Consider the following 17,922-nt stretch of genomic DNA (forward strand, 5'->3'; position numbering starts at 1 on the left):
TTTCAAATGCTAATTTCTAACTATAACATCCCTATTAAGTCCCCTTGAATCCTAAGGGTCCCTGGGGGCCAACTAACCCACCAGGTACTGCCAGTAAGCGCCACACAGCTGTGTTGCAGAGAGGTGTTCCGAGGCCACTCCCCTTTTTATACCACGCTGCAAATGCGGCTTCTGGCACACTGCTGCTTGGAGGATTAAGTCCACTTTTGTCCTGAGGTGCTCAGGACACAAGTGGACCTCATCACCCCACCAGCAGCGCACCAGAGGCCAAGTTTGTAGAGTGGTGTAAAAAGGGGTGTGGCCTCGGACCACTTCTCTGCAACACAGGTCTGTGGTGCTTACTGGATGTACTTGGTTGGCTAGTTGCCCCCCAGGGACCCTCAGGATTGAAGGGGACTTAATCCCCCAATTTACAAAGCACTAGGGGGCACACTTGTTATATCAGGCCTGCCCCATCCCTCCACCACTGTGCAAACGCACCCCATGGCGCGTTGTAACTTGGGGGATTAAGTCCCCTTAAATCCTGAGTGTCCCTGGGGGCCAATTAGTCTCAATACAGTTCTGATCCACGGACTCCTCCGCAGATGCAAGGATGATGCTGCCCCCCAGGACAGGGCCGCCGTGTTTTAGATTATTCACCGAAGGCCCAAGAGCTTTATGGGTGCACTCGCAGTTAATTAACCATCCGTCTTTCACACAGGGAAGAACCACTCGTTGCTGCTCCCAGTTCTCAATCCAGTGACCTGATGCATTTCAAGGCTGTCTGCCCCTTTATCAAAGGTCTCTTGTGTAATGACACTCGCAGGCAGTTTCCACAACACTCGTTTTAATGGCAAGCCACGCCCTCAGTGGGCCGTGCTGGTTCTCATTTTAATTCCCATAGAGATTTTGAACTCAACTACATCACGTTCTGCTGGACAGAATTACATCAAATTTGGCAGAAAGGTAGCGCTTGGTCCAGAAAGCACATTTTTTAGGTTTTACCTGTGCTTGTGAAATCTATTGTTACTATATATCTTAAAAGGGCTTTCATCTCACCCCCTGCTTTTCATTGGTTCCCATGCTTGCCATTTACTTTTTCTCCATTTCCAATGCCTGAAGAATGTTACTTCCTGTTCTTCCTCATGTATTTTCTCTTATTTGTGTCCCGAGGCCCACGTACTGTTTTAATCCACTTTTGAAGTAGAACTTTTTTTTAAGATGTTCAGCCTTCACCTCTCTTGCTCGCATAGCCAACAGCTCTTAACGCGGGCCTCCTCTCATACGGAAATGTATGTGCCTCGTCAGTTTCATGCCTGCTCTTCTCTTATTTTGTTGAGTTTTAAAGGGGTTAGCCCAAAAAAACCTACCCAACCCTGGGTCAGTAATACAGTATATTATGAAGTTGGTTGTGGTAGTATTATTCATATCGCGCTTATGCTAGACAGAAATTATTCACCACTTACAAATTGATAATGAGTCAAACAAAGGGGGAATTTAATTCCATCAAGTATATAGGCATTAAATGCAAGATAACATCAAAGCATTAATGATTGGCATTAAAATTACTCCATATAAAGGTAGTACATTCAGTATTTGCAGTGCTCTTGTCGTGAAGGAGAGGAAGGGTAAGGTCAATGGTAGTGAATTGGTGAGTGAAGGACAGGGTAAAGGTATAGTGACATATATACATTTGTAGTCGCAAGGAACTGAACCTTTCCGGCCTAGTATTGGTCAGTTGTTCCCATGTTTACACATAGCTCCAAATTACAATTTGTTAAAATTATTCTGTTCTTTGAGAACTACTCTGGATGTCTGACCTACTTGCAGCTCTTGAGCAGTCAGCGTGACCCTATGTGAAATTAGTGTAATATCTACAGTGCAACGGTAATGCCAACATCATTCATGATCTGCTTATGTGTGAGTGAAGTAGTGTTAGGTATTAAATCCTATGCAAGGCCCTATTCCTAAATATGTCACTGACTCGTTGTACTTTCTGTCACCAAGCCTTGCCTCTGCATCCCCATGCAGCAGATTTAAGTGTGGATAACTCACATTCATTTACTGATGCCACCTCATTTAAATCCTGCTTAATTTTTTTAACGTTATTTGTTATCAGGCTAATAACGAAGCCCCAATCCTCTGAGTGCTTTATTGACTGTCATGCTAGTCCAATGGAAGAGTGAAGGTAAGAAGTAGGTGCTAGTGTTTGATGAGATCCAACTTTGCCATTTGGACTTTTGGAGCATTACATGGTCAAGTGATCAGCACTGCTGTGACAAGTGTGACAAGTGTGAATAATTAGTAGCATTTTCTAGACTAGATGTATTTCCCATGTAGCACATTTGTAGAGGGGACCTACAGTATTGTTTAGGCTGTTCACATCACAGATTAACTAACAGCATCTGGTTTTAGCTTTGGCATACAGTGCCGACAGCTGCTGACTTTGGTAACTGGAGAGCAGGGTTCAAGTATCACCATCGGCTGAACATCGGCTCAACATCCTGTTAATCACACCTTCCCTTAAAAATTAACCTAAAATGAATGTGTCCTTATGTAATGTAGCTAGTGTTCATGTTTACCAATGCTTGTTGTTATTTGGAGTAAATCCGTTCAGTAGTTCTTGATATTTGAAAGGAAAAACAAACTTGCATGTCTAGGGACGCTGATCCTCCCCAGATCCTCACGCCAACAGCAATATAGTTATTGGCTGGCCACACCCTGATAGGAAAGTTAAGGCTACCATTTTGTTCATTGGGACTCAGCTCCCAGTGGAGAAAATAAAGATAAAAACTAATAGAAGGGGTCAGGGTAGAGATTTCCTGAACCCATGGGACTAATGGAGGGGTCTGTGATGGACCACTGTTAGGCAAGACATTGTCACAAACCTTTTTTTTACCGCACGAGGATCTGTAGATCCTCTCAGATCTTATTAGATTCGGGTGGATCCATGGATCAAGACCCCAATTAAAAAACATACACTTGCTCATAGATCCACATACCCACTCACACACTCACTCACATACCCACACAACCACTCAAACACCTACTCATACATGCATGCAGTCACTCACATACCCACTCACAGATCCTCAAAAGCACTTGCACACCCACTCGCAGACCCACACAGCCACTCTCACACCCATTCACAGACCCTCAAAATAACCCACACAGCTTTCATACACCCACCCACCCATACAACCACTCACACAACCAATCACACAGCCACTCACACTCCCATACAGCCACACACACACCTATTCACGGACCCACAAAAACACTCACACACCTACTCACATACCCACACAGCTAGTCACACATGCACTCACTCATACACCTACCCACCACACACTAACACATCTACTTACACACCCATACAAGCACTCACACACCCACTCACACACAACCTCACACACTCAGGTTGCATGGGCATTATAGTTAGAAAATAGTATTAGAAAACCATAGAAATTCATTGAAAAAAACAAATGTCACAGGGACGTTCTAGTTAGGAAAGAAAATGTAAAAACCTTAGAAATTCACTGAAAAAAATCAAAGTTTTCAGGGAGGGTATAGTTAGGTTCAGATTTTACACACACAAAACTATAAAAATCCAGTTTGAGTAGTTCAGTCAGAAGCACCTTACAACAACATTGGACAAGACAAAGAACTGAGATCTTGTACCCAAGATCATCTAAGCATCACATAGAGGAAAAGCTTCATCCTTAGGTGACATTTTAACACACAGTTATTTCAAGAAACCAAAACAAAGAAAATAATGCTTGAAACAAGTTGTGAATAAATGGTTTCTACAAGTGCCACAAATGTAAGGCCTGTAGGTATGGATGCAATCACCAGGACCTGGTGACCCTCACAGGAGAGAAAAGAAAAATTAGAGAAAGAATCTCTTGTGAAACAACACATGTGGTCTACGTCCTTGAATGCCAGTGCAGCAAGAAATACATTGGCAGCACCTAAACAAACTGAAATTAAGAATCCTCCAACACATAAGAGCAACAAACAATAATGATTTCACATATGCATGGTGAAATACATTTCAAGGGTTTATGAAGGAGACAAGAGCAAGTTATCATTTTATGGGATTGAACATGTGCCTTGGAAGATAAGAGGAGGTTCATGAACTCCTACTAAGAAAAATAAGACTCTAAATGGATTGTAACAATCAAAACAGAAATGCCATGAGAACTCAACATGTACTCAGAATTACCCAATTCAATTAAATTCAATAATCTTTATTCGGATACAAGTATCCATAAAAGCACAGTTCAGATACATCAGCAACAGTACAATTTCTTGTTTAAAAGCACCATGTAAAAAGCAATAGTTAAAAAGGACTTTAGGGATAAAAAGACTACAATTATATACAAATGTTAAAAGGGACATAATGTACAAACAACAATATCATGATAACATTTTTCAAACAAACGGGCAGATAGCAGCGTTAAGATGTTAAGCACATTAAGGGGTTGGACAAACATATAGCAGCATATTAAGGTAAGGTGCAATCAGTCGTAAACAATTTTAGCAGCATAATATAAGTGCAATAAAATTTTAAACTTTTACGATATTCCAGACCGCAGGTAGCACTTTAATTAGTATTCCAATTATGAGGTAGAGGTAAGTGCATACGATAGAGCAGTATTATGTATTCAGGTGCACTTAACGCATTAAAAATTGCTCATGGAAATACATGAGCGGATTGCCGCTCCCAGAAAAGAGCTGACACGAAAAATCAGATCGTCACTCTCAAGTCTAAGAATCTCCAGGTACGCTGTTCTATAATCGATATTAGCAAATGCCTTAAGGGGGCGTGGCTAGCAGCCGGCGAGGATGGTCGCAGCCTAGTGAGGCTCTCGACCCCCCGCCCGATTCTCCGCCAAGAACATCCTGTAAACGCCTGGGAACCCCGAGGAAAAACCGGGGGGGATCCCAGGGGACACCTTGGGCTCTGTTCCGGTCTGGGCTGCGCCCCGGCGATCACGCTGGTTACGAAGAAAAGAGACGCTGCCCCGGGTCTGGGCTGACGGGGCCCACGGATGCGCTGTGGCGCTGCGGACGAGGTGTCACTCCGTGCCGGAGTGTTGGGACCTTGCTGGGGTGTGGATCTCCGGGCCGCCGTCCGCCGGTGGGACCGGACTGGCGCTTGGATCCTACGGGACGTGGCTCCTCCCCCCCTCCCCGGCCGCGACAAAGACTGGTGGCCCTGGACTGAGGAGCACCGCAGGCTCTGGAGACCGGAGCGTGGCCTGCCTATCCCCCGCTGGGGATCGGGTGCCCGGAATGTGGGATTTCGTTGCCCTGCCGCACTGAGGCGCTCCTGGTGAAGGACTGGGGCCGGTCGGGAGGGACCGGTGAGGCGGCCATTTTCTGTTCCTTCTTTCCCCCGAGAGAGACGCTACATCGCCCGGCGCCCCTGCTCTGGAGACTGGGGCGGCCGCGCGCACCCGGGGACCGCCGGGGCCTCGGAGTCTCTATTGTGCTGACAGCGGAGTGTCTCCTGTTATCTCGGGCCCTGACTGGCGGAGTGGGGGCGGAGCGGCCAGCGGACCTTCCCCGCTGGCCATAATATACTGTGGACCGGACTGGACCCCGTGCTCTGTCCGGGGGCACCACACGTGCTGGCCCGCGGCGCCACGCGTACCGCACACGCCATTGTGGACCTCCCCTGATCCCCGTGTGGGGCCAACTGAAAAGCTACTTGCACCGGGGCCTTGAGACGGCACTGGACCCCTCCGAGGGACGTGGCTCGAAGTGGAGCGCCGTGGCTGACTGCAGAGCAGCAACACGTGAGCGGCGGACCTAACAGGAAGGCGGCTCTGGCACCTGGACTGCAGCGAGGGCGAGGAGACGTGGTCGAGAGGCCACTGGTTGGACGGCCCCACTGGGAGTCGCACGCTAAGCGGCTCACTCTATCAGCGGAAGGGGCATATCGCCCGCCACGGGACTCTGGGGGGCAGCTGGACTGAGCATAGCGCCTCAACATGGGAAAACTGAGAGGGGGGAGAGGTGACGGAGGCCCCACCTCGGAGGCGCCTGTGGGAGTCCCACAGAGCCCAACCGAACTACAACAGATGCAAGATCGCATCCTGGAGGCCATCGTGACCACGAAGGACGCACTACACCAAGACATAGCGCAGGTGGCAACGGGGCTGGGACTCCTGCGGGCTGATCATGGCAAGCTAACGGACAGGGTCAAGATTGCAGAGACCACTCTGAAAGACCTCATACCGGCGCAAAAATCTGTCGAGGGCCGGCTAACGGGGGCGCTGGATCGTATACACGCATTGGAAAGGTGGGCCGAGGACGCTGAAAACCGCAGCAGGCGCAATAACGTGCGCCTGGTAGGCCTGCCGGAAAAAAAAGAGGGCTCCGACATGGTGGGCTACTTGGATGTTTGGCTGCGCACGGTCGTGGCCCCGGAGGGCCTCTCGCCCTTCTTCACGTTGGAACGCGTGCACCGAGTGCCTGCCAGACCCCCTAGACCAGGCCAACCGCCTCGTCCCATGATCATCAAACTCCTGCACTACAAAGATAGGGACTGGTTGTTGCAGAGGCCAGAGAAGCGGGTCCCTTCCAGGTGGAAAATAGCAAGGTCACGCTATTCCCGGACTACACGTTTGAGACCCAAAAGCTGCGCGCCTCCTTCCTGTCCATCAAAAAGGAACTCCGCTCTGAGGGCCTCCAGTACTCGCTACTCTTCCCGGCCAGGCTCAGAGTGGTAGCAGAAGGTACCACGATGTTCTTCCTCACGGCGGCGGAGGCATGGGCCTGGTGGGACACCTACAGGGCGGACGCGGCCGGGGCCAGGGCCGGAGGGACTGAGGACCAGCAACAGCAGCGACCGGCGAGGAAGTCACAGAGGATCCGTGGGTGCAGGCGGGGGACCAGGAGACCGACGGACTCCCAGACGGAGGACGGCAGAAGGGCTGCATTGCAGGCGGTGATGGACTTATCGGGCGCGGCATTGGCTCCGCCGGGACGGGCCTCCGGCTCGGAAGACCAGGGCACGGACTCGGAGTCGGGACACTCGGACTCTAGCAGCACGAAGGGCCCGGTGGTCACGCCACAGACCTCGGAGGAAATAATCGAGGGCTGAGCGTTGAACAAGAGACTCCTGATGTGCAACGGCGGCCGGGGCTCGCCATTACAGACACCGGAGCAGGATACAGTAAGATTGGACTTTCGTGAGCTTCATGAGTATTGTGGGGCGGGGGGGATGAGTCGATGGCTGGGATCTTGTGACTAGTCAACGCCCTACAGGGCCCATAAGGCCTCCGTAGTGTAGACTGCGGACTAGCTGGTTTGTGAGAGCGCGGTCGCTCGAGCACAGTTTGGATGGGAACAGCTTTTGCGAAGTTAGGTCCTGTTCTGGGGGGGGGGGGCCTGGAGTAGTTGGTGGGGCTCAAGGCGAAGTGCAGGGGGGGAGGTAGGGGTTGTGTTGAGGGGGGGGAGGGAATAGTGCCACCATATGCGCCTGGGGACGGATTGCCTGTGTTAAATGCCGTACAATGTGGGACAATGGCTAATGCGTGGTCAATAAAATGTGTGACTTGGAATGTGAGGGGGCTCCACTCCATGGCAAGACGACACAAGGTGCATGCTTATTTGATCCGCAGGGGAGTGCAGATAGCGTTTCTGCAGGAAACTCACCTCACAAAGAAGGAGGGCATAGCCCTGCAGCGTAGATGGAGGGGCCAACTGTTCTACACCACGTACTCTGCCTTTGCTAGAGGGGTATTAATTTGGATATGGGCGGGCACTCCTTTTCAGGTAACCAGACACATAGCGGATCCGGAGGGACGGTACATAGCGGTGGAGGGCAAACTCAGGGGCAAGCATATAGCTCTAGGTAGCATCTATGCGCCTAATGTGGACCAGGCGACCTACTTTGCACGGCTCTCTGGTGCGCTGGCTGGCTACCTCGCGGGCCCAGTGCTCTTAGGGGGAGACTTCAATTCCATAGCAGACATTACACTAGATAGATCACACCCGCCGCTGCCCGCGTCCCCGGTGCACCGGTTGGCGAAAACTAGATCGGATTGGCAGGACAAATGGGCTCTGACTGACGCTTGGCGCGCTCAGCATCCAGAGGAGCGGGACTACTCATTCTACTCCGGCCTCCATGACCTGCATTTCCGATTGGACACCTTCCTGTGCTCTCCATTAGTCCTCCCTGCGGCGGCCAAGACGGAATATCTGGCGCGCACCATTTCCGACCATAACCCCCTGCTACTAACGCTAGGCTGGATGAACGAAGTGTCACAGATCCCGACGTGGCGACTGAGGCCGGACACATTAGATGACCCACCGTTCCGGGAGTCGCTCGATGAAAGGATTGGGCACTACTTTGTAGAGAATGACGGTACCGCGACCTCTAGGGCGGCGGAATGGGATGCCTTTAAGATCGTGGTGAGGGGCCATTGCATAGGGAAATATGCAGGGATACGAAAGACCCTGCTGGACGACTTAGACAGAGCCGAACGCGCGCTGAGAGAGGCCGAAGTGGCACGCCCCAACCGACCCGAGCTACAGGACAGGGTCTGCGAGGCGCGGGAGGCGGTTGCAGTGGAGGTGGAGCGTCTTCGCAGCTTCGACTACAGAACGTACTTGACTAAATCGCACGCCGAGGGGGATAAGGCTGGGACACTGCTGGCCTGGTTAGCAAACCCTACTAGAAATAGTCACCCCATCTTAGCTTTACGGGGCGGGGAGGGCCGTATAGGCACCACGCAACCGGCAATTTTGGACGGCTTTCGGTCCTACTACGTGCGTTTGTACAAAAGTGCATTACTGGCACAGGGTGAAGAAGTAGAGGCATACCTTGACGAGCTGCAACTACCACGGCTGAAACAGGAGCACGCAGATGCCCTGGGTGGCCAAATAGAGCTAGCGGAAATTAAGGGAGCCGTGAAGCAGATGGCCCGCAATAAAACCCCAGGCCTGGATGGCCTGCCCATAGAGTTTTACGGCCGGTACCTGGAGCAACTGGCTCCCCGGCTCCAAATTGTCTATAATGAGGCCAGGGACAGAGGACGGCTCCCGCGCTCCATGCGTGAGGCCATAATGATTCCCTTACTAAAGCCACGCAGAGAAAGCACTGACCCTGCGTCCTACCGACCCCTGTCAATGCTAACTACAGATTACAAGATCCTCAGCACCATACTGGCGACCAGGCTGTTGCGCCATATGCAAGAATTGATCCACAAGGATCAGTCTGGGTTCATACCCACCCGCAACACCAACCACAACATTCGATGGTTGATCAGGCTTGTAAATGACCCACCGCCCGAGGCGGGGACGCCCCTAGTGTTGTCGGTCGACATTGAAAACGCGTTCGATAGTCTGGAATGGGAATACCTGTTCAAGGTGATGCGGAGATTCGGCCTGGGCGACAACTACATACACTGCACAAAAGTGCTGTATTCCTCGGCGAAGGCACGTGTGAAAGTGGGCACGCTAGTGTCACAGCAGTTTGAGGTGTGTCGCGGCACCAGGCAGGGTTGTGCATTGTCCCCCCTGCTGTTTGCATTGGCGATAGAGCCTCTGGCGGCCATGGCTAGAATGGGCAACCACTACGGCGGGCTGGATTTTAGAGGGCACCGCCATTTCATATCGCTATACGCGGACGACCTCCTCCTCTTTCTGGAGAACTCCGACGGCGCGGTGGAGGGCGCGGAAAGGCTCCTGGAGCACTTCGGCAGGGTGTCTGGCCTCAGGGTCAATTGGAATAAGACCTGTCTGTTCCCCCTGCGGCGAGAGGAGGCGCAGCCCCCCGCCTGCCAATTGATTAGATGGGAGCCTCTCTGTCTAGACTACCTGGGGGTGCACGTATATCATGACGCCTCGGCCTTGCTGGAGGGCAACATAGGGCGTTGCATCCGCGCCCTACAAGGGAGCATGTCTTTCTGGGCCACCCTGCCACTGTCGATAACGGGCCGCATATCTCTACTGAAGATGATCGCCTTGCCCCGATTGTTATATTTCTTCAGGACACTCCCAGTGTGGGTGCCTGGAGCAATCTTTAAGCAACTCAAGTCGTTGATAACATCCTTCCTGTGGAAATCGGGCAGACGCAGAATAGCGCTAACGACGTTGACCCGTCCAAAAGACGAGGGGGGCCTGGCTGTCCCGAACTTCCAGCTCTATTATTTAGCTGCACAACTGCAGTCCTTCACGCAGGAAGTAGCGAGAGTATACCGTGGCCCGGAGAGGGAGAGGGACGCTGGCACTCCCCGCCATGTGTTGGCTTACATCACCCTCCAACAGAGGTTGGCACTTGAGGACCTGACCCAGGAGGAGCGTACGTTCCGCCTATGCTGGAACAGTTCGCAGAGACGAGCAGGAGTCAGACACCCATATGCGCCCGAAATCCCACTGGGCATGGTGACAGCACTCCCTCATTGGGGTGATTGGTCGAGGCTGCAGTTGTGGGAGGAGGCGGGTCTGCAGATGTTGGGGGACCTGTATGATGACGGCGTGCTTTCCCCATTCCAGACTCTGCAGGATCGCGACAACCTCCCAAGAGGGGATTACCGCTTGCATGCGGCGGTAGTGAGAGCCATACAGGCACATTGGGATGAGGGTCTAATTGAGCCCGCAACGACGCAGGCGTGCCAATACACAATGATGTCGGCTGGCACCTTCAAGGCAGTGACGTGTCTTTACTCACGGATGGTAAAAGAGACCCTTCAGCCCCTGACTGCGTTAAAAAACAAGTGGGAGCTGGACCTGCAGGTGGACATCCCTGACACCACGTGGGCGCAGTTAGTGCGCAGAGCCAGAAAAAGCACGAGAAATGCGCGATTTCAATTGATTCATTTCTATGTGCTCCACAGAGCATACCTTACCCCAGACAAAATTAGGAAATACTTTGGAGCTGCGGAAGCTGCGTGCCCTAGATGTAACAGGGTGGGAGCAGACCTGATCCACATGCTGCGGGCCTGCCCAAACCTGCAGGAATACTGGGGGGAGGTCGGCGGTACGTTGAATGAAGTAGCAGATAGAGACTTACAATACGACGCGGCCGTTTGTATACTCCACTGGTTCCCGCACACGCCCAAGAATAAAATATCCAGCAAGTTTATAGACATGGGCCTTATCCTGGCAAAGAGGGAGGTGACGAAGGGGTGGAAGTCAAAGGCGGGTCCTACACACCGGAGATGGCTGAATGAATTCCTCAAATGGGCGGCTAGCGAGAGCCCACTCAGATACCAGCTAGCTCACCGCAAACCGGATGACCGGGCTCAGGCGGCGGCAATGGAATGCGAAATGTTGGTACAGGCCTTGCGAGATAGCCTAGCCAGTGCGGAGGAAGATGAGAACTCTGATGATGCAGTAGACGGAGTCGCGACATCAGCTCCCCTGCCAATCACACACGATTAGGGATCAATGGATCTTTCCTGCTCCCACCACACATGCTAATTATTCCTGACTAGGCGCAATTGGGGGGGCACTAGGGAGGGGAGGGCTGAGGGTGGGATTGCAAGTTTAAGGTTTCATGGAAGTAGACTGTAAGTTCTGTGCGTACCTGGGGAAGCAAGGGGACAACGTTCAAAAGCGGGCAGCGGGTCTCCCCACCAGAAGTTCGTTCTTGTTAGTATTATATCAATGTACCATACGACTAAGTGTTGCCGCCCAGCCTCCGGGATGTGGGCAGTACGGCTGTGTATGCTGCACGGATAAATGGTTAAGGGGGGGACGGGAAACCCGCGTCACTGACATGCGCCCTGGTTGCTGTACGATATACTTGGTCCTGCAATAAAAATGGTTTGACAAAAAAAAATTAGCAAATGCCTTAAAATACGCAGGTGTTGTTTTGGGTATTTTTGGTAAAAATTGCAAAAGAGTAAAAAATGTACCATCGTTTGATTGCTGCCAGTGCCACATGGGCAGGGCATTTGCACAAGATTAATGTTAAATCCCAGAGGGAAGCAGAGTGAGTATTTTAAAGTGCCATCCCTAAGGCGAAAGAGCAGGCTTCTCCCTCAATGTCCGGTATTCTTCAGGAGATATTTGGATGGCATATGCGTTTGAAGGTTGTTTGACTCCAATAGTGACATGTACCTAATGACTGATGGTTTTGAGCGCTCTGTGACGTGTCTTGCGTTGTTATAGGACTAAGCCTGGGCGTTGAACTACGCTCCGTTCGCGGAGCTTGCGAAGTTTAGGTAACTTCGCGCTTCGCGTAGAGCGCGAAGTTGCAGATTGCTACGCAATCTAGCGCGTAGCGTAGTAAATTTGCTTCCTCGCGCGCTCAATATTCATTCTCGCGCGCGCGGTAATGTCTTACCTTGATTCTGCGATCGCCAACTTGCTTTTCTGTCTGTTTGCGAGCGCCACGAGATTTGTACTATGGCTGCCCAAGCCCGCGAGAGAGTGCGACCCCGAACACGTCATTGGTGCGCGCGAGCTGACTTCCGGCGGCTGTATTGGTAAGATCGCGATCCCGAACATGGAAAAACTGCAATCTGGCAAAGAATATCTCGCAAGCTTCATAAAACCTTCTCTAAAATGATCATTTTGCTCAGAAAACTCCTCAGATTGTGATCTTGCTGTAGTCTTTTGTGTAAGAAAGAGTCCTTTACTTTTTTTAACACTTTTTTTTCAAGAGGAAGGAAGTGCCCCTGAGTCTACAACTTCCTGGTCCTGTCCAGCAGGCTCCTCCCACGTGCTTTGTGCATGTGTTGTTCACTTTCATTTGGATTTGGAGCTGGAAGGATCACTTTTTGTGTCTGTCTGCTGCATCATACCATTTTTTTGGATTTATTTGAGGAATTTTTGATTTGAGATTTAATTTACTACAAGTAAGTTGGAGAATTGGTGTGTTTGTTTCATTGGGGCTTGTTTGTACCTATATTTTTCTGGGATTTTTATTGTTTTTAAAAATTATTGTTGTGGTGGGTGGCCTGTACTACTTTCAATAGGGGCCTAGTTGTTTTTCTCTGCAATTTCAGCCAGTAGGGTACCCATGGGTCCATGTTTTGTGGTGTCTGTAGAATTTCTACATCATGTAGGGCATGGATGGCACAGGATTGAAATGCTAAACGTGGCTGTGGTGTATTTCACTGTTGGTGTGTGTGTGTGATTTACCTTTGTTGGATGTGTGTGCTTGTGGCCTAGTAGTCTTCCACTAGGCCCAGAGGTAGTCAGCCTCCAACCTGTGGTGCGTGATTTAAATGTACAGTTGGTGTTGTCTGGTGATTTTCCTTTACTCCATGGATGGCTTTGGATTTTATTGCAAAAGGTGTGTTTGGGGTGCAATAGCATTTTTTGGGTGTGTGCTAAACAAATTGGGCTATTTTGGCCTGCATGTAAGGCAAGGGATTCAGCTCGCGAACTTTCGGTAACTCTGCACAGCGTGACAACGCGGGCTTACAGTTTTCGTCATTTTTGCGCTCGCAATATGCGTGTTCGCGCACGCGAGAAAGCCTTTTTGTACAGTTCGCGATCCCGAACACGCAGCTTTTGCAATCTGGCAAACAATATCTCGCGAGCAACATAGACCCTTCTCGAAAACGCTTTTTTGTGCATTTCTGCACAAAAAACTCCTCAGGCTGTCATTGAGCTGTAGGTTTGGAGCAGGGAGAAGCTGTTATTTGCCTGGAAAACATTTTTATGAGAGGGATTAAGTTCCGCAGACACTACAACTTCCTCTTCCTGTCCTTTGCAATCACTTTTTGTGTGTTATTGTGGTGGGTGGGCTAAGCATGTGTGTGGCGGCCATTTTAGGAAGGCATGCATTGTGCCTTTGCCATAGGCGTCCATTGACTGTCTCCCATTTCTTGTGGTTGTTGTGGGTGTGTGGCGGCCATTTTGTGAAGCCATCCAAGCAGTGTGCTTGCTTTTGCCATCCGGTTCCAAGCTTGTGGCCTAGTAGTCTTCCACTAGGCCCAGAGGTAGTCAGCCTCCAACCTGTGGTGCGTGATTTAAATGTACAGTTGGTGTTGTCTGGTGATTTTCCTTTACTCCATGGATGGCTTTGGATTTTATTGCAAAAGGTGTGTTTGGGGTGCAATAGCATTTTTTGGGTGTGTGCTAAACAAATTGGGCTATTTTGGCCTGCATGTAAGGCAAGGGATTCAGCTCGCGAACGGCCATTTTAGGAAGGCATGCATTGTGCCTTTGCCATAGGCGTCCATTGACTGTCTCCCATTTCTTGTGGTTGTTGTGGGTGTGTGGCGGCCATTTTGTGAAGTCATCCAAGCAGTGTGCTTGCTTTTGCCATCCGGTTCCAAGCTTGTGGCCTAGTAGTCTTCCACTAGGCCCAGAGGTAGTCAGCCTCCAACCTGTGGTGCGTGATTTAAATGTACAGTTGGTGTTGTCTGGTGATTTTCCTTTACTCCATGGATGGCTTTGGATTTTATTGCAAAAGGTGTGTTTGGGGTGCAATAGCATTTTTTGGGTGTGTGCTAAACAAATTGGGCTATTTTGGCCTGCATGTAAGGCAAGGGATTCAGCTCGCGAACTTTCGGTAACTCTGCACAGCGCGACAACGCGGGCTTACAGTTTTCGTCATTTTTGCGCTCGCAATATGCGTGTTCGCGCACGCGAGAAAGCCTTTTTGTACAGTTCGCGATCCCGAACACGCAGCTTTTGCAATCTGGCAAACAATATCTCGCGAGCAACATAGACCCTTCTCGAAAACGCTTTTTTGTGCATTTCTGCACAAAAAACTCCTCAGGCTGTCATTGAGCTGTAGGTTTGGAGCAGGGAGAAGCTGTTATTTGTCTGGAAAACATTGTTATGAGAGGGATTAAGTTCCGCAGACACTACAACTTCCTCTTCCTGTCCTTTGCAATCACTTTTTGTGTGTTATTGTGGTGGGTGGGCTGGGCATGTGTGTGGTGGCCATTTTAGGAAGGCATGCATTGTGCCTTTGCCATAGGCGTCCATTGACTGTCTCCCATTTCTTGTGGTTGTTGTGGGTGTGTGGCGGCCATTTTGTGAAGCCATCCAAGCAGTGTGCTTGCTTTTGCCATCCGGTTCCAAGCTTGTGGCCTAGTAGTCTTCCACTAGGCCCAGAGGTAGTCAGCCTCCAACCTGTGGTGCGTGATTTAAATGTACAGTTGGTGTTGTCTGGTGATTTTCCTTTACTCCATGGATGGCTTTGGATTTTATTGCAAAAGGTGTGTTTGGGGTGCAATAGCATTTTTTGGGTGTGTGCTAAACAAATTGGGCTATTTTGGCCTGCATGTAAGGCAAGGGATTCAGCTCGCGAACGGCCATTTTAGGAAGGCATGCATTGTGCCTTTGCCATAGGCGTCCATTGACTGTCTCCCATTTCTTGTGGTTGTTGTGGGTGTGTGGCGGCCATTTTGTGAAGCCATCCAAGCAGTGTGCTTGCTTTTGCCATCCGGTTCCAAGCTTGTGGCCTAGTAGTCTTCCACTAGGCCCAGAGGTAGTCAGCCTCCAACCTGTGGTGCGTGATTTAAATGTACAGTTGGTGTTGTCTGGTGATTTTCCTTTACTCCATGGATGGCTTTGGATTTTATTGTAAAAGGTGTGTTTGGGGTGCAATAGCATTTTTTGGGTGTGTGCTAAACAAATTGGGCTATTTTGGCCTGCATGTAAGGCAAGGGATTCAGCTTGCGAACTTTCGGTAACTCTGCACAGCGCGACAACGCGGACTTACAGTTTTCGTCATTTTTGCGCTCGCAATATGCGTGTTCGCGCACGCGAGAAAGCCTTTTTGTACAGTTCGCGATCCCGAACACGCAGCTTTTGCAATCTGGCAAACAATATCTCGCGAGCAACATAGACCCTTCTCGAAAACGCTTTTTTGTGCATTTCTGCACCAAAAACTCCTCAGGCTGTCATTGAGCTGTAGGTTTGGAGCAGGGAGAAGCTGTTATTTGTCTGGAAAACATTTTTATGAGAGGGATTAAGTTCCGCAGACACTACAACTTCCTCTTCCTGTCCTTTGCAATCACTTTTTGTGTGTTATTGTGGTGGGTGGGCTGAGCATGTGTGTGGCGGCCATTTTAGGAAGGCATGCATTGTGCCTTTGCCATAGGCGTCCATTGACTGTCTCCCATTTCTTGTGGTTGTTGTGGGTGTGTGGCGGCCATTTTGTGAAGCCATCCAAGCAGTGTGCTTGCTTTTGCCATCCGGTTCCAAGCTTGTGGCCTAGTAGTCTTCCACTAGGCCCAGAGGTAGTCAGCCTCCAACCTGTGGTGCGTGATTTAAATGTACAGTTGGTGTTGTCTGGTGATTTTCCTTTACTCCATGGATGGCTTTGGATTTTATTGCAAAAGGTGTGTTTGGGGTGCAATAGCATTTTTTGGGTGTGTGCTAAACAAATTGGGCTATTTTGGCCTGCATGTAAGGCAAGGGATTCAGCTCGCGAACGGCCATTTTAGGAAGGCATGCATTGTGCCTTTGCCATAGGCGTCCATTGACTGTCTCCCATTTCTTGTGGTTGTTGTGGGTGTGTGGCGGCCATTTTGTGAAGCCATCCAAGCAGTGTGCTTGCTTTTGCCATCCGGTTCCAAGCTTGTGGCCTAGTAGTCTTCCACTAGGCCCAGAGGTAGTCAGCCTCCAACCTGTGGTGCGTGATTTAAATGTACAGTTGGTGTTGTCTGGTGATTTTCCTTTACTCCATGGATGGCTTTGGATTTTATTGCAAAAGGTGTGTTTGGGGTGCAATAGCATTTTTTGGGTGTGTGCTAAACAAATTGGGCTATTTTGGCCTGCATGTAAGGCAAGGGATTCAGCTCGCGAACTTTCGGTAACTCTGCACAGCGCGACAACGCGGACTTACAGTTTTCGTCATTTTTGCGCTCGCAATATGCGTGTTCGCGCACGCGAGAAAGCCTTTTTGTACAGTTCGCGATCCCGAACACGCAGCTTTTGCAATCTGGCAAACAATATCTCGCGAGCAACATAGACCCTTCTCGAAAACGCTTTTTTGTGCATTTCTGCACAAAAAACTCCTCAGGCTGTCATTGAGCTGTAGGTTTGGAGCAGGGAGAAGCTGTTATTTGTCTGGAAAACATTTTTATGAGAGGGATTAAGTTCCACAGACACTACAACTTCCTCTTCCTGTCCTTTGCAATCACTTTTGGTGTGTTATTGTGGTGGGTGGGCTGGGCATGTGTGTGGCGGCCATTTTAGGAAGGCATGCATTGGGCCTTTGCCATAGGCGTCCAAACTTGTGGCCTAGTCGTACAGTAGGCCCAGGGGTACAACTCAGCAATCATCACGGCGGGTTTTTTTTCCTTGCTATTCTTCTTCCTAAGTGTACACTACACAGTACAAATACAACAGGATCCCTGGCCTTGTCAGTCTCTTAATGGCTGGCTATACTGTTGATGTTGTTCACTGACTTCATGAAATTTAATAATTGTGATGACCACCCACGAGACACTAATAAATTATATATTATATTATGGATCTTTTGACTGATGTTCTTCTGGCTTTTTTGCTTTTAGGTGCACAAAAGACAGAGGTGTGTCATCATCATCCACTGTTGTGGTGCCAGACTGACGTCCTGCTGCTGTAGTGTACACAACGTGACGTGTCAGTGACCTGACCAGGCATCTCTGCAACTTGTGCAACTGAGTGCTGTTTTGACATCTGTTGAAGATGCCCCCAAAGAAAGCAGGTAGCAGGTCCTCCGGTACCAAGAAAGTTGCCATGGAGAAGAAGGAACAGAAGAAGAAGGAAGTGTCACTTAAGTCTGGTGTGCCTCCCAAAACCTTTTTTGGTTCACCAAAAATGAGGCCTGCAGCAGCGGTGTCGGGGGGGCAAGCTGGGGGCAGCACCTCCACATCAGTGGGCCCAACCCACCAACCCATGCCCAAGCAGATGAGTGTGGAAGAGGTAGCCAGCCTTATGGTAGAAAGCAGTGATGCTGAGCCTGAACTAAACTTATCGCTATCTCAAAGTAGTACACAATCAACGCAGGAGGGAACATCATCAACACAG

At 50.1% G+C, this 17,922-nt stretch overlaps 1 protein-coding gene across 1 annotated transcript in view; it reads right to left on the reverse strand.

The window, feature by feature from the left end:
• TNNI3K (TNNI3 interacting kinase) overlaps positions 1-17,922 on the reverse strand; it is a 2,902,528-nt gene that overhangs the window by 1,521,407 nt on the left and 1,363,199 nt on the right. The gene's annotated exons all lie outside the window — the stretch shown is intronic.

Source organism: Triturus cristatus, chromosome 4_2, assembly GCF_964204655.1.
Source record: "Triturus cristatus chromosome 4_2, aTriCri1.1, whole genome shotgun sequence".
Lineage (NCBI taxonomy): Eukaryota > Metazoa > Chordata > Amphibia > Caudata > Salamandridae > Triturus > Triturus cristatus.